The following is a 17,071-nucleotide window of genomic DNA, read 5'->3' as shown; positions in this document are numbered from 1 at the left end:
CTACTTTGGCATCAGCATCCAAAAACCCTAAGCACCCAGGTCTTAACAGTGCTTCCTGAAATTATATGGTCAATCTGTGGGTTCCCAACCCCCCACCACACCCAGAGCCTGAGCTGCCCAGCCAGAGAAGCTTGAAGAAGCTTGTGCAGGCAGCCAGTCACTGCACAGGTTTAAGGGGACCTGGCCACAGCCCTCAGCAGGTACACAGGTTGACTCTGGCCTAGCAAGAGTAGTGGACACCCCAAAGTGTTTGTAGGCTTCTGGGGGACAGTGTCTTGCCCTGCAGTCTGCTCAAGACCTACATTCCAGCCACCAGTATGTTTCAAGTGGTGATTTACCCCAGTAATGACCATGGGGCCCAGGGGTTCATGCAAATATATCAGCTTCAGGGGACCTCAGCCACCCTGCAGGTAGATATCCCCACTGGTCAACAGGACTAAGGCCAGAGAGAGGCTGCTGCATGAACATGCTCCAGGAAAGGGCAGCTGCTCACCTTCCCAGGCACCCATTCAACAGAGGAGGAAACTGAGGCCCCAAGAAACCCACCCAGGGACATGTGCAGAAGCACCTTCCTCCTGCATGGTTTGAACTGGGGTCTTAGGAATGTGCTTCCTCATAAACACAGCAGAAGCTTCTCAGCAGGGGAAACTGAGGTCACACTTTTTCCTCTCTGATGTCTATGCACCACACTGGGTTCCTCAGCCTGCAGGGGGCTTCTCCAGCCTGCAGGACTCTTGGATCCCTCTCCCACCTGGGCTATCCCCAGGAGCCCTGAAGCTGGCCCCAGCCCACCCATGCTCCTCACCTCACCCCATCCCAGGGAACCCCCTGAGCGAACTCGCACAGAACTTTGCTATTCTCTGTTCCTTGCAGGGTTGGGCCTGTATTTCCAGGTGAACCTAGAGTGGGAGGTGGCTCAGGGACCCTGCAGAGTACCTCATCCCATTCCCAGGAACCCCGCTTGCAGGCCCTCTGCCTCCACTGAAACAGATCCAGTGACCTGTGACCTCTGTGTCCTTTCAGAGTGTATTTCCAAGGGCAGCTCCTGAGCCTGCGCCTCACCTTAGACCCTGGGCCTACTGACCGCCCCCACTCCAGGGGAAATTCTTTCCCGGAATCAAATGTCAGTGCCCCTCTGGCTGTCCCCTCCACTGAGCCAACAGGCCCAAAATAGCCCCAGCTGTCAGCAGGCATCTATCTCGGTACAGCTGGGGGCAGGGCCGGCTGGACCCCCAGGCAGCTCTGGGGGACAGACAGCCCAGAGGGGCAGTGGGTGCACCCTGCCGACCCCAGACCTCCCAGCTCCAGCGGGACAGGCTGCTTCTCCCGCTGTGAGGGCCTGGCACTGAGTTACCAGAGGACTGGGGACTGGAATCCTCTGCTCCCTGCTCAGGAGGGACTTGGCCCAGCTAAACCCCTGAAGTCACAGTTACACAGAACTGCGACCTCCACTCAGGAGCCAAGGATGGCGGCTGCCCTCACCACAGCTCTCCTCACCTGTCTCTACGGGAACTCGGGGTGGCGCCAGGCGGAGGGTACAGGTGGTGCGTCAGGGGCTGCCGGGTCTTGCCTCCTTCCTAGGGCCCAGGACCGACGTGGTTCCCACCCAGCAGCCCACACTCCAGCTGGCCCTCAGACTGGACAGGGACGAAAGGACAGGCAAACGCAGTCAGCTGGAGCAGACTGGGCCCGCCCTACCCCGCCCCCACCATGGAGAGGCCAGCCCAGCCCAGCTCCAAAATAGGCCTGGTGTCACTGTTCCGGATTCAGTTTCCACCTCGGCCCCCAGGAGGCAAAGGGCAGGTGGCCAGGGGCACAGCCAGGGGCAGGAATATGCCTGTGTCCTCCAGCAATGATGTGGACTCAGGGTTGGCACAGCTGGCCTAGTCCCTCCTCAGAACAGTGTCTAGAGTCCAGGGGGGAAGGAGCTGGGCAGCAGGACAACTCCAGGAGTCAAGTGGTCAACCCTGAATGAAACTTAGCACTGAGCACCAGAGAGACCCATTACCACCTTGATGGGGACCCAGGATACTCAATAGACCTAGTACCACCCCTAGGGGACAAAGACCACCACAAGTAGACCTAGCACCATCCCCAGGGGACACAGGATTACCCCCCGGGGTACATAGGAGTGCCACGATGGGACCCAGAAACATCTCAAGGGGCCCAGGACTACCTCAAGTAGACCCAGCACCACCTCAAGTGGACCAGCACTACCCCAAGTGGACCAGGACCACCTCAAGTGGACCCAACACCACCTCAAGTGGACCTAGTACCACCCCAAGGAGCCCAGGACCACTGGGTTGCTCACCACCTGAACTTCTGGGGTCCTGGCAGTGGAACAGGGTAGCCAGGAGCTAGGCACAGGTCCCTGGGTCATATCTACCCTGCCCTGACCACACCTGTGACCCAGCCCACCTTTTATCCTTCCCTACAGTGTTCAACCTGGCTGTCAAGTTGCCTGTTTCAGTGGGAGTGAGGGTGGTATAAGAACCCAGTCTGCCCAGGGCTGAGGACCTCTCCCAGAGGCAGGGTGCATGCCAACAGCACCCCCTGCCTCATAGCCCAGGAGAACCCTGCCCACCACCCTCCCCCAAACTCAGGGACAAAGGTATAATGGACACTGTGCAGCCCCCACCCCCACTCCACAGGGAAAGGATGAATTTTACCTGGCAGCAAGGTACCCAACAGGAGCCAGAAAGGTCACCTGGTGGGAGTCCTGGCCCTTCCCCAAGGAGCAGAACCCCCTCAACCTGGTTCTGAAGAAGGTGACTGGGCTCTTCCTGCAGGCTGCACCTGAAGACATGGGGACCTAGGGCAGATGCCAAGGCAGGTCCCATGTGGTCCATACTACACCTTTGCTGAGCTGCTGGAGCCAGAGAAGGGTGGGTGGGCAGGGGTCTAGAACTGGGCATGGGGGGCTGCTCAGGCTGCTAGAGGAAAACTCCTGAGCAAAGCCTGCAAAGCAGGAGTGGGGGTAGGGAAGAAGATGGCCACCAAGAGCCAGGCTGCGGCTGCTCCGCACCTCCAGGCTTCATCCTCCACCCCCAGCTGGTGCCAAGGTCCCATGTCCTTGCCCTCAAGCTTCTGGTGAGGAGCCTCTTATGTCCTCACAGGGAAAAAGGAAAGAAAGAGCTCCCTAGGGTCCTGTTAGTCCCACTGAAGAGGCTCTTGATTCAAGCACCATCCAAAGCCAGCTCCTAGCACCATCCTCTGGCAGGGAGGCACTCAGCACAGGGATCTGAGGGTGTACCGACTTTCAGGGCACAGCACAATGAGGGAGGAAAGAACTTGAAGTACAGCTGGTGCCTAAGTGTGAGTGCCTGCACATAGCTGCAGGCATGCATGCATATTCTGACGAGCATGCACATGCTTGCTTTACTGTCTGTGTACACTGTGCTGTGCACATGCCTGTGTATCCGTATGTGTGCACATGCATGCATTAGAGATAGCTTTGTGAATGTGTGTGTTAATGCATACATGAGTAGCTGCCTGTGGGTATGTGTGTGGGCATACCTGTGTGTGGAGGCAAGCATGTAAGCATGCTCCACCCTTCCTAGTACAGGGTCACAGGAGGCCAGAGAGGAAGTCCATGCTGAAGGAAAAGAACTGTCTCAGTACCAGAAACTGCCCTCAGCTCCTGACCATCTTCCCAGCTGTCTCACTGGAGCATCGCCAGCCCTGTGGCTTTTTGCCCTGCCCCCCACCACCCTTCCAATGTAGAGGCCCCCTCCTTTTGTTTTATATTTCCTGCCCTGAATTTCCTATTATTTTTGCTTAAACTATTATTTTAACTGATACATAAAAACTGTTATTATATTGGCATCAAAACAGACAAAAAGACCAATAGAATAGAAGACAAGAGACAAATCAACATACAGCCATCCAATACTTGACAAAGGGGTCCAAAAAATATGTTGAAAAAAAGATAGTCTTTTTAACAAATGATGCTGGGAAAACTGGAACTCTATCATGAAATTTAGATTCCCATTTTTCACCTGGCACAAAAGTTAAATCAAAATGGATCAAAGACTTAGGAGTTAGACCAGAAACTACACCTGCTAGAAGAAAACAGCTGACATTCCATCATACAGGTGCAGGCACCACTTCTTTCACAAGACCCTACAGCTCAAGAAATAAAACCAAGAATCAGTAAGTGGTTTGCCAGCAAATTAAAAAGACTCTGTAGGGCCAAGGATATGTTTAAGAGCAATGAAGAGAGAGCCTACAGAATATGAGACCTTTGCCACCTGCTCCTCAAATAGGCAATTAACATCCAGAATATATGAAGAACTCAAAAACTGAATGCTAAAAAAAAATCATACAATAAATTAATGGGCAAAGGAACTAAACAGAAATTTTTAAAAAGAAGAAACATAAATGGGCAACAAATACATGAAAAATGTTCAATATCTCTAGCAACTGGGGAAATGCAAATCAAAAAACTACACTGAGCTGGGGTATACACTGTTATAGGTTATACACCTATAACCCCAGTGGCTGGGGAGGCTGAGGCAGGAAGATCACGAGTTCAAAGCAGCCTCAGCAACTTAGCGAGGCTCTAAGCAACTTAGAGAGACCCTGTCTCTAAATAAAATATAGAAAGGGCTGGGGATGTGGCTCAGTGGTTAAGTGCCCCTGGGTTCAATCCCTGGTACCACAAAACAGCAACAACAAAAAGACTACACTAAGATTTCATCTCCATTCCAGTCAGAATGGCAATTATCAAGAATATGAAAAATATTAAATGCTGTTCAGGATATTGGGGAAAGGGTGCACTGATAACATTGTTGGTGGAACTGCAAATTAGTGCAACCAGTCTGGAAAGCAGTATGGAGATTGCTCAAAAAGCTAGGAATGGAACCACCATATGACCCAGCTATCCACTCCTTGGTATTTATCTCAAAAAACCAAAATCAGCTTACTATAGTGACATAGGCACTTTAATGTTTACAGCAGAACAGTTCACAATATCCAAGTTATGGAAGCAACCCAGATGTCTGTCAATAGGTGAAGATGATCAAGATATATAGACAACAGAGTTGAACTCAGCCATAAAGAAGAATGAAATAATGGCATTTACCTGTAAAAGGGGAAATGGAGAAAATCATGCCAAGTGAAATAAGCCAGAATCAGAAAAATCAAGGGTCAACTCTTTTCTTTCAAGTGTGACAACTGGAGCAAAATAAAGGAAGGGTGGTTGGGGAGGGGATTAGATATCATGAAGATGCAGGAAGATCAGTGGAGTAGGAGACAAGAGGGAGGAAGGACGGAAAGGGGAGGAAATGTGGAATGAGTTTAACAAAATCCTGCCATATGCAAATGTAAATGTATAAAAGGGAACCTCACCTTTATGTATATACAAAAAGTACCAATGAAAATAAATAAAGGAGCAAAAGGAAGATCAGTAGAGGAGAGAGTCTAGGGTCAGGGAGGAAGGAAGGAAAGCGGGGAGGAATGGGAATTGAAATGAAATTCCTTGCATGTATAATCCTGTCAAAATGAACCCAGCTACTATATAGATCATAATGCTCTAATAAAAACGTTTTTAAAGTCAACAGAAAATGTGAAGAATTTTAGAAAAAAAGTTATTGTAACTGAAGATATTGAAGGATGTCTGCCCCATACTTCTTGGAGGAAAGATATCTGTTCCCCAAGCTCTGGAGCTGTGACTTGCCATGCCACCTGGTATGTGGTTCAGCTCACACTCAGTGCTGGACCCAGGGTCCTGCCACACACTTGTGGGAACCCCTTCACCAGACAACAGCCGCATCTGGTAAGCAGGGACAGGTGGGTCTGTCCCTTTACATGCCACTTCTCACCAACATGCACCAGGAAGGGCTTTTGAGCATGGCATGCTAGACACACCGGGTGTACTTCAGTGCAGATGGTGCTCCACAAGGCGCTACACCGGACAGAGGAGTCTGGGACCAGGGCTTAGCACTTGCTCCTAACGCCCAGGAGGCAGACCTGGCTCCACAGAGCTGCAGGGGCCACAGAGAGTGACATGAACACCTGACCCATGAGAGAGAAGGCAGAAGGCAGGAGAGAAGGGGCAGGCCAGCCTGGGCTGTGCTGAGAGCTCATCTAGACCATGAGGGTGCAGGATGAATGTGGGTACCTGTCCAACTCTTCCACAGCCCACCTGCTCCTCTGTGTTCCTCCATGTGTAAGTCCTCCTGCTCCACAGCCCACCTCCTCCTCTGGGCTGAGTCTTCCTGCTCCATGACCCACCTTCTCCTCTATGCTCCTCCATGTGTGAGCCCTCCTGCTCCACAGCCCACCTGCTCCTCTGTGCTCCTCTATGTGTCAGTCTTCCTCCATGACCCACCTCCTCCTCTGTGCTTCTCCATGTGTGAGTCCTCCTGCTCCACAACTCACCTGCTCCTCTATGCTCCTCCATATATGAGTCCTCCTGCTCCATGACCCACCTCCTCCTCTGTGCTTCTCCATGTGTAAGTCCTCCTGCTCCACAACTCACCTGCTCCTCTATGCTCCTCCAAGTGTGAGCCCTCTTGTTCCACCGCCCACCTCCTCTCTGTGCTCCTCCATGTGTGAGCCCTCCTGCTCCACAGCCCACCTCCTCCTCTGTGCTGAGTCCTCCTGCTCCACAACCCACCTGCTCCTCTATGTTTAGTCCTCCTGCTCCACAGTCCACCTCCTCCTCTGTGCTCCTCCATGTGTGAGTCCTCCTGCTCCATGACCCACCTCCTCCTCTGTGCTCCTCAGTGTGTGAGTACTCCTGCTCCATAACTCACCTGCTCCTCTGTGCTCCTCCATGTGTGAGACCTCCTTTGTGCTCCTCCATTTATGAGACCTCCTGCTCTACATCCCCCTCCTCCTCTGTGCTGTGTATGGGTCCTCCTACTCACAGTCCCCATAGTTCCACGTCGTCATTGGACAGAAGGCAACTATGGCCAGCAACAGGAGGAAAGCAGGGCCCCAAAAACACCCTGGCCACCAGGGGACAGCCACACTGGCCAGGCTGAAAGATCATGAAGAAAGGACAAAATCTCTGGGTTGCTAGCCCTGCAGAGAACACATCCCTGAGCCCCCAGCCCTTTGCAGGTGGAAACTGGGCCCCATGGGTTCAGGGAGAGATGTCAGCATAGATACCAACCAGAGTGTGATTCTCCAAAGAATAACGATGTCACTCAGAAGAGCGGAGCGTCTGCGTAGGTGGAAGCCACTGCTGCGCAGGTGTTCTGTCAGAGGTCTGGTCTGCAGTGCTGTGGTCTGAAAGAATGGAGCAACTTCTGCTCGTGAGCTGCTGGATGTGAGGTACAGGAGCTGGGAGGTGTTGAGAATGTGCTCATCTGAGATGGGCATGCGGAGCCTTCCCTGGGGAAACTTCCGCCTCTGGTTTTGCCAGGGTGTTAAAGAGCATTCCTCCTGGATCATGGCCTTTCACAGGGATGAGGAGGGAGCCCAGGGCACAGATGTCCCGGGGAGAGACAGACCAAGCTGAGGAAAGGGAGCCAGAGAATATGTGCAAAAAGTATCTCAGGTTCAGGGGCAGTAGCCAGAGGGTGTTCAGGTGCCACCAGGGCCCAGGTACAGTGTGGGGGCATTGGGCCAGAGCCCACTGCTATGGAAGGACAGGAGGTCTGGGTGCAGCAGGGGCAGCCTGGGCCAAACAGCAGGGAGCCAGGGCACCGCCAGGTGAGCCCATGGTTCACGCAAGGGCAGGACATGAGCCAGGACTGAGCTCCACGAGGGGAGCTGGGCACTTGCAGCTGCTCCAGCCTCTGCTCAGGACCAGCTGGTGCTGCCAGTCCTCAGACTTCTATCACCACAATCTGTCCCCACAGGGACCCTCATCTAAAAGGCAGAAAGCAATAATCCCTGACAACATGGCAGGCCAGCAGCAGGACCCAGGAAATGTGGCCAGACTATGGAAAGTGAGGCCTCCTCCACACCCTTCTGCCTGCAGGGACTCATTCCAGGACCCTAAGATACCAGGATCTACCAATACTCCAGGCCCACATGGGAAACAGGGCGCTGTGCTCCTGCACTCCATACTCCCTGGACACACTCCGGGCCCACGTGAAAAGCAGGGTGCTGTGCTCCCGCACCCCCACACTCCCTGGACATGTTCCGGGCCCATGTGGGAAGGAGGGTGCTGTGCTTCTGCACCCACACTCCCTGGACATGCCTAGACTCTCACCTAGGTGACTCCTGAGGCTTGATGCAATGTGAGCAGCTGCCACCGCACTGCTCAGGAAGACAGCCAGAGCCAGTGCTATGGGCTCTGTGCACGTCTGCCACCACGTGCAGACCTACCTCTAAAGGAGGGGAGTTGAGTGTAGAAGAGACCCCCCAACGCTCACGGCGACTGCCACCTGTTCACAGTGGCCTAGAAGGACAGCACCACAGCCCTGCACTAAGTGTCAGGGGAATGTGGAGCCTGATACAGCCAGAGCATGGTGGGCACGTCCAAGGAGATGAGCGGGCAGGAGGGCAGTAGCTGTCACTTTGGCCATGTTGCCCTCCAGCCCAGACCGGTGGAAAGGCACACAGGAAGCTCTGGTTAGCGTCTCTTTCTCTTCCCCAGCCTGATGTGCAGTGACTGAGGTCAACATTGTCCACACCCTTGCTAGAGAGTGGACTAGTGTGTGTCCACAGTGACGAGGAGTATGGGAACTGACGGTTTTGTGGAGACACTTGGCTGCATCATTCCAGAACACACCCACTAGACTCCTGAGCAGGGTCATCATTAGAAGTGGGGTGGGGGGTTGATTTGACAGATCTGTATATTACAAGTTGGGTAATGTTGGAAATACTGGGGACCAGAAGTATTCCAGAGTTTTCCTCATATTGTAGAATCTTTGCATAGCCATGGTGAGCTGTCCTGGAGACGAATGGAGTCTGGACACAAGCCCACTTCTGCTTCACACACACCTTACACACATGTCTGAAGGGGGCTTGGACAGTTCTGAGTGCAGTGTTGGCTGCAGTCCATCTCATGGGCCAGCGAGGCGTGGTCTACTTTGGCATGAAGCTGGCCACAGAGAGGTTCGGCCTGGAGCTGGGTTGGCTCAGGGATGAAGAGCCTGCCTGGGCTGCACGCAGCCCAGTTCCATTCCCAGCACCGCAAACAAAAAGTTTGGAATTTTGACTTTTTATATTAGGGATGCTTGGTCTGTATTGGAATTTTGAATGGTGAGCACATATCTCTCTTTTTTTTTTTTTTTTTTTTTGTGTGTGTGTGTGGAGGAGAGTACCAGAGGTTGAACCCAGGGGCACTTTATCAATGAGCTGCATCCCCAACCTTTTTTTAAATTTTTTTTTAATATTTATTTTTTAGTTATTGGCGGACACAACATCTTTGTTTGTATGTGGTGCTGAGGATGGAACCCGGGCCGCACGCACGCCAGACAAGAGCGCTACCGCTTGAGCCACATCCCCAGCCCTCCCCAACCCTTTTTTAATTTTATTTTTTATTTTGAGAACCTAGGTTCTCACTAGGTTGCTAGACTAGCCTTAACCTTGCAACCCTCAGCCAGGCACAGTGGCACACACCTGTAATCCCAGAGGTTCGGGAGGCTGAGGCAGGAGGACTGCAAGTTCAAAGCCAGCCTCAGCAACTTACTGAGGCCCTGTCTCTAAATAAAATAGTTTAAGAAGGGTCGAGGATGTGGCTCAGTGGTTGATCACCCCTGGGTTCAAAACTTCATACAGAAAAAAAAAAAAAAAAAAAAAAACACTTGTGACCCTCTAGCCTCAGCCTTCCAAGTTGCTGGGACCACAGATGTGCACCACTGATCCCAACTGAGCACAAAAAATAAAAAAAGAAGGACAAAAATGAGTTCCAGCAAAACAGGAGGTGCTGTAGATAGAGGTCCTCCCTGCCCTCTGTGCATGTGACCCACAGGCGCCCCAGAGGTAGAGGGCACAGGGGTGTACCACACAAAGAGGAAGGCCACCAGGGAAAGGGGGAGGGCAGATTCTGAAGAGGCACTCCTTAGAGCCACCGTCAGCTCTACTGCAAACACAGCCACCAGCCAGGGCACCTCCGTTAGTGGAAGAGCAGAAACAATGGCTGTCCCAGATGTTCCGGGAATCAGCTGGTGGCAGGAGGTCCCCATGACAGCACAGCACAGTGCCACACCCCTGATGCTGGCGTAAAGAGACTCGAAGGGCTGCTGTCTGTAGAGTACAGGTGTGTGCATGGGCACCGTGCTCCCTGCTCCACTGCCGTGCCAGTCAGCCCTCCACCATGGCACAAAGCACCCGACGCAGGCCGACCTTACAAGGAACAAGAGGCTGTTGAGCTCCCACTTCCAGAGGTGCACCATCCCTAAGAGCTGTGGGAAGAAGGGTTTGGTACGGTCTGCTACTCCAGGCCTCCTCTGGGGATCTTGGGGCACACCCACACCACTATGGGGTTACTACCCATCTGCAAAGGAGGAAGGAACACTCACTCAAGAAAGCCGACTCACCCTGAGGCTCCCTAGCCCACCCCACATCTGTAGTCAGCCCGTGGTCAGCTCCTCTGCTCCTCTGCTCCTGGCTAGGGTGGGTCTGGCCAAGAGGGTGGGCCACTCCCACACCCCTACCAAGAGCCCAGGTGTCTCACCAGGAGGGCACACATTCCTTGCCCTCCAGCAGGTGGAGGAGGCTGAATTCCTGGCCAGTGCTGAGAGGTCAAGCCGCCCTGCCTCCACGCTGCCACCCTGTCGGCTGTGAGAGCAAGGCGCTGTGGCCTACCCAACTCTACTCAATATCCATCTGACCAAGGAGATCGCCAAAGCTCTCCCGGAGGAAGCAGTCCCTTCTGAAGCCATGTGGCAAGGTGCACACCCATTATTGTTCTTGAGAACAGTAGTGGCTGGGACATGGCCCGCGTGTCCCCCAAGGATCGTGGGCATGTTGCAACAAATGCAATGTTCAAGCCCCGCCCTTAGGTGTTCAGAAGATGGAAACTGGATGACAAGGGTATTCAGAGAAGGAGCCTTTAGGAGGCCACAGGTTTAGGTAAAGTCATCAAGGTGGTACTCCAGGAAGAGTCCCGGTGGCCTTGAGAGATGGGAGAGAGAGCAAAGAGGACTGGGAGCCACACGCATGCTCCCTGTCTCCTGGCATTCGAGGCACAACCTCAAGACTCACCAGCAAGAAGGTCCTCAGCAGACGCAGCCCCTCAACCTTGAGCCACAAGTCAAAATAAACATCTTTCCTTTTCAAGTTTCATAGCCTCCGCTATTTTATTATAGTAATAAACAAATACAAGCTCCTTTTGTCCAGATCAACAAGCTCAACCATAGGCAGCTGAGTCACCAGAGACCATAGAAAGATGGTGAGAAAAGCCTCTGGGTCAGAACCAACCTCAGGACTGGGTCAAAACATACGGCTAAAAGATGCCAGAGCAACTCATGCCCTAGAGCACCAGGGATCAAGGAGAGTCAAAGAGAGTCTTCTGAAAACCACAGTCCTCCCGCACAGGTAGCAAGGAACCCATTCCCTGGGGAAGTCACCCTCTCTCTCACCAGAACAGAATCCTTTAAAATGCTCAGAACATTGAAACAAAGGCAACACACTTAAAATTGTCAATGTCATCCAGATCCATAACCATCACTAAGCCTCATTTAAAATCCTGAGGGATGCTTCAAACAGCCTGCTGTGGGGTTCTGGTGTTCTTGGTGGAAACCCTCCCGACATGTCCCAGGGTGGATGTCAGCAGCATGGCTGTGAGCCTTCCTCTGCCTGTCATGATTTAAAATTAGACATGATGGGGCCACGGCCACCATGGAATGGAGTGACATCTCCACCCAACAGCTGCCATCTCTCCTTGAAATGCTAAGATTAGGACTGCATAGATTCTCAGAGTAGAAGTAAGGGCCACAATTAACAGGGTGACTTAACTGGCAAACGCAATCCCACCATGGCTGGAAAGGGGCCCATGTCCCCTTCCACAGCTCTGCCAGAGTGGCTCAGAGCAACCCACATCCCAGGTCTCCCTAGGAACCGACTCGTGCTTTCGGCTGTCACATTCTGGACATCAGCTCTGCCATCCTCCTGCCCCTGTGTCGTGTCACGGCTGTGCTAAGACATACTCCCAGGACCTCCAGGTGGCCACTGCTGGCTCTCCAGGGACCAGGACCAGGACCGCTCCCTGGGGAACTGAGAGGACAGGTCCAAGCAAGATCAGTGTGCAGAGAAAGCTGTCCACACAAGCAACAGCTGCTGCTGCCGGCCACCCATAGCTGGCATAACGGTCAGAGAGGAGTCAATGGTGGGACTAGCAGGGCACCACAGGGGACTGCACAAGGCAAACCCTGTGAGTGTGGAGTCCTCCCGAGAAGAGAGTGCCTGGGGGTGATATGAGGCCATTGGGTACTGACACTCTGATCCCATAAACCTTGGCCACAGGCTCATCATAAGGGTGGCGTCCACCTGAGCAGGAGCACAGTGGCTGGGCGCCTGTCTTCCAGGAGGCTGTGTGTGTGCACGGCTGGTGCGGCTGCTGCGTGAGGTGTGGGCCATATTCTCAGGCACTGTGCGTGAGATCCCTCCATCACCTAGGCTCTCGGCCTTTTTCTTCTGCCAGGGAACACACAGGCCACTGTTCCAACGCTGGCAGCTCACACGGGGCACCTGAACCTGCCAAAAGCTCGGGAGTCTGTGTGCTGAAGCTGGTGCCTCGGGGTTGGCGAATGGGCCATGAAAGGTGGAGATCGGCTGGAATTGAGACAAGGTGATGGACACATGTAGAGGAGACAAGGTGGGTCAGCAAGCACAGAGGCTCAGAGGGGAAGGTGGGTAGATAAGTGAAAGAAGAATACCACAGGTAAGGAACCACTGCAGGGCAGATGGCAGATACGCTGAGGGACGGGTGATGTGAAGACACATAGAGAGATACAACACCATCCATCCCTAAGGTGCACGGGCAGATGGCACATGATGACAGGTACCTAGCCTCGGCAGATGGCACCCTGAGTCATAGGCAGGTGATATAGTCACAGAGTTGTATAGATGTATGTCTGAATGCAGAGACATGTCCCAAAATGAGCAGACATTGACTGTGGTGACATTTTTGAGGATGGAAATGGGAACAAAGTTTTTCCTTCATGTTCAACTATATAGTTAAATTCTATTCAGTTAAAAAAATAATAATAGGTTCCAGCTACACTAAGAGCAGGAGTGGCCAAAAACACACAATGGGTGCCAGTCTAAACATTTCCTGAAATGAAATCTTGAACAGAGCCCAAATCCACAAGGCAGACAGGAACAGCAGTGCCTGGAACTTTGACTCTCACAGCACCATAACAGCATAGCAGGAGAACCTGGGGACGTGTTAAGAGGCACCAGAGCTCTATGTACCTATCTATCTCCTCTGATGATTCTAGAGTCCTCCACATCCCCTCCATGAGTGTGGAGTCCTCCTGAGGCCACAGGACTCCAGGGCAGAGGGTCCAGTATTTTCATGAAGCAGGTGTTGGAGATCTGCTCATGAGAACCATTGCCACGTTTTCCCCCTACATTTTTTCAGAGAATATTGATTTTTCTATAGAAGTATGCTTTCATCAACCTAAAATGTACTAATTTAAGTTGAATGCATTAGTAAACGATGACAGATTTCTTCAGTTTTGACACTGACACTTTATCCCACAGAAACCACAACTATGGGGTGCACAACTGTTTAAGGGTTGTAATAATTCCTAGTCTGAGTGTGGTGAAACCTGCTCTTGCTCTCTCCAGGGTTCACAGGCATAAGTCTATACGCGGCTCCCTGACAGGACCAATCAGAGGCGGGACGGAGGAGTGGGTGCCAGGACTCACCTGTGTGAGCCTCGGGCACATAGCCCGCACTGCAGAGCCCCACACCAGCTACAAGAGAGTTAATAGGAGTCCCTGGAAATTCGCCAAACTTATTTATAAGCATTGGTATCAAAAAAAATCAAGTAAGAAAAAAAATAGATAAGAACCATTTCACAAGTATGCCATTTGCCACAGGACCAAAATTATTCTTTCCTTGTGTAGATCATGTTCTATATTCATACAAAGACAACTGTTTCTAATCTAACAAACTGTGCATATTAAAATCAAAAGCTAGTCTCATCTTCTCAGTATCATTCCAATTTTAGTATCTGTGCTATAGAAGTAAGCACCCAAAATTATTATAATTATTATTTTGTTGTTATTATTATCATTATTTAGATACCAGGGATTGAACCCAGGGGCACTTAACCACTGAGCCACATCCCCAGTGCTTTATTTTTTATTTTAAGACAGGCTCTCACTAAGTTGCTCAGGGCCTCTCTAACTTGCTGAGATGGGCCTTCAACTTGCTATCCTCCTACCTCAGCTACCTGGTTGCTGTGATTACAGGCTTGCAACATTGCATCCAACCCAAAATTATTTTAAATGAATAAATTTAATATGTAGCAAGAACTGTAGAAGAACAATATGGATATTTTAAAATTAAAGTAGGCCTAAATAAATGGAGAGACAGGCAATGTTCATGAATTTCAAGAGTCAGTAACACAAACACATCAGCTTTCCCTGGTGTGATCCACCATTTGAGGCAACGCTGGTGGGAACGTGACTGCTGGTGGGAACGTGACTGCACGTGAGCATGAACTTGGGGGCAGGTTTGGAAAGTCTGGCTCTAAAAGGCACACTGAGAAGCAAGGGCCAAGATACCAAGATACTGTCTGACAGCACCGCACCTTTACTGAGAATCACCCTCAGGGACCAACAACCCTGTGGGACAGCATCAGAGCCCAGAACCTGCTCCTGAGTGGCTCAATGTCATCCCATGGCTTGACATCACATGATCAAGTAGAATCTCACTTCCTCCATAGAGACTATCCAAAACAATAAAAAATGATCTTACACTGAAAAAAGAAAACTGCCCTTGTCTCACTCTCATTGAGTGCATCCATGGCTTCTCATGTTCCTGAATTCCCACTGACCACCCATGAATGCTGCTCTTTGAAGAAGCTTCCTCCCTCCCACCATGTTCCCTCCCTCTGCCTCTCCCTCCCTCTGCCTCCCTCCCTCTCCCCTCCCTCCCTCTCTCTCCTATCCCCTCTCACCCACCCAAGAGCCTGCAGGAGCAAGCCCCATCTGTGTGGGCTGCAGGAGCTCCACACCTGGAGCTGCCTGCTGGGGGGAGCCCACCTGGGCACCAGCCCTCCTCTCCTCCCACCACTTCTAGATTATTCCTGGGACTGCAGGAGCAAAACCTGCACAAGTTACCTCACTATACCAGTGTCTCAACACCACCTCCCACCACACTAGAAAGTTTGCACATCGTCTACACTGAATCCCCCCACCAGGAAGACTGCTGGGTGCACCATCTCTACTGCCAGCATAACATAGCACTGTGTGGAGGGTCTTTTCAAATACTCTATCACTGTGTCAGAAGCCCCAATCATCATGATTTCCAGTCATGGCTATAGCAGCACTGTTCACAGTGGCCAAGAGGTGGAACCAACCTGGACACCCATCACCTGACTAAAGTGGGCAAAGGATTTGAGCAGAACTTTCTCAAATATGAGGCTCAAACAGCCCACAGGCAAGTGACCACTGGTAGTGCAGACCTGACCAGTGAGACAGCTCCTCTTGCCCATCTGCACAGCCACCATCACAAGGCAGAGGATGCCCAGTGCTGGCGAGGACAGGTGTGGACCTTGTGCACAGGCAGGGAGAGAGAAGCAGGTGCCCACCACGGAGACAGGAGGATGGTTCTCCACACTCACGCTGAGTTGCCACAGGACGGTACAGAGAAGGTGGTCTGTATGGTCTGCACCAGCTCACAGCAGCAGTGCTCACAGACGCACAGTGGCACATGCTCCTACACTGATGGCATCATGCTGAACATGCCAGCCACATGGCTGCACTCACAGGAAGCCCTGGGAGCCTAGCCACTCCCCCAGGTCGGAGTGGAATGCAGGGGGTTGGGGCCCAGGTCTGCGCTTCGGGGCAGGGACAGAGCCTCCATCTGAAGGTGAGCCGTGCCAGAGATGGGGGTAGTGACCCTGAAGGGACAACGAGCTGTGCACTTGAAGATGGTCACGGCCATGAGTTTTATGTATACTTCCTCCCAGTTTTACAAGCCAGCATGGTACCAGAAAGGACACACAAACACATCCAGAGGACAGCATGGAGAACTGGAGAACGCCCCCTCCTCGCGCAGGACTGATCTGTGGCACAGCTCCAAGCACTCAGTGGAAGACATTTGCCTCCACCAAACAGGGATGAGCAGCTGGACACCCACGTGGGAAAAGAGAGCCTTGCCTGAAGCCATAGCTGCCACACACTCACACAGAGGGTCAGAGGTGTCAGCGTGGGGCCAGACCCCTGTGTGTCAAGACCTGGGAAACAAAGGAAAGGTACTCACGCTGGAGGCTGTGAAGGAAGGAAGGGCCCTTGCTCTGCTGCCGGGCAGTGTCTGGACCAACTTGACAGAGGCCCAGCCTTCTCAACCTCCTTCCATAGGGCGTGGCCTGACCACCCTGTTACGTTTCAAGAATCTATGTGTAGCCAGGCACCCTGGTCACATCTGTAACCCAGCCTCTGGGAGAGCGAGGGAAGAGGATCACAAGTTAGAGGCCAGCCTGAGAAACTTAGCAAGACCCTGTCTCAAAATAAAAAGGGCTGGAGGTGTAACTCAGTGGTGGAGCTGCCAGGTTCGATCCCTAATGTGTATACTCCTCCTCTTTCTGCCTCAACCTCCTTTAATTTGCCCAAAGCTAAAGTGCATCTCTGGTCTCAGCATCCATGCGCAGAAGCAAATCTCTGAGTGTGAAAGGGGATAGCCACCCTAGACAGCAACCTGACCATGTTTTATAAAATAAAACAAGTGAGGGTCAGACCACCAGCAATTGCACTCCCAGCATTTATCCCAGAGTTGGAAATGTATATTCACACCCAAATCTGCACGTGGATATCTAGCAGTTTTCTGTGGAATAGCCCCAACCTGCAGACAACCCAAATGCTCAAGGGTGTCTCCATTTGCTCTGCTGGCACATCAGAGTACCACAGACCCAGCAGCCTGAACACAGAACTGTGCTCTCTGACCACCCAGGGGGAGGCTGGAAGTCCAAAATCAGGGTGGGGACAGGCT

The 17,071-nt window shown here is 52.2% G+C and overlaps 1 protein-coding gene across 2 annotated transcripts in view; it reads right to left on the bottom strand.

The window, feature by feature from the left end:
• Window positions 1–7,232, bottom strand: part of Obscn (obscurin, cytoskeletal calmodulin and titin-interacting RhoGEF) — a 137,280-nt gene extending 130,048 nt beyond the window's left edge. The window contains exons 1-2 of one of the 2 annotated variants that reach the window (XM_078014714.1): window positions 7,121–7,211; window positions 1,498–1,637 (exon numbers count right to left, since the gene is read on the bottom strand). The gene's annotated coding sequence lies outside the window, so the exon portion shown is untranslated. Of the gene's footprint in view, window positions 1–1,497; window positions 1,638–7,120 lie in introns of both variants that reach the window. The other variant, XM_078014707.1, reaches the window with a different exon arrangement.
• Between the last annotated feature and the right edge of the window lie 9,839 nt (window positions 7,233–17,071).

This window comes from Ictidomys tridecemlineatus, chromosome 1, assembly GCF_052094955.1.
Source record: "Ictidomys tridecemlineatus isolate mIctTri1 chromosome 1, mIctTri1.hap1, whole genome shotgun sequence".
In the NCBI taxonomy this organism is placed as follows: domain Eukaryota; kingdom Metazoa; phylum Chordata; class Mammalia; order Rodentia; family Sciuridae; genus Ictidomys; species Ictidomys tridecemlineatus.
Note: the sequence above shows the minus strand (reverse complement) of the source record. Positions and strands in the feature narration are given on the sequence as shown.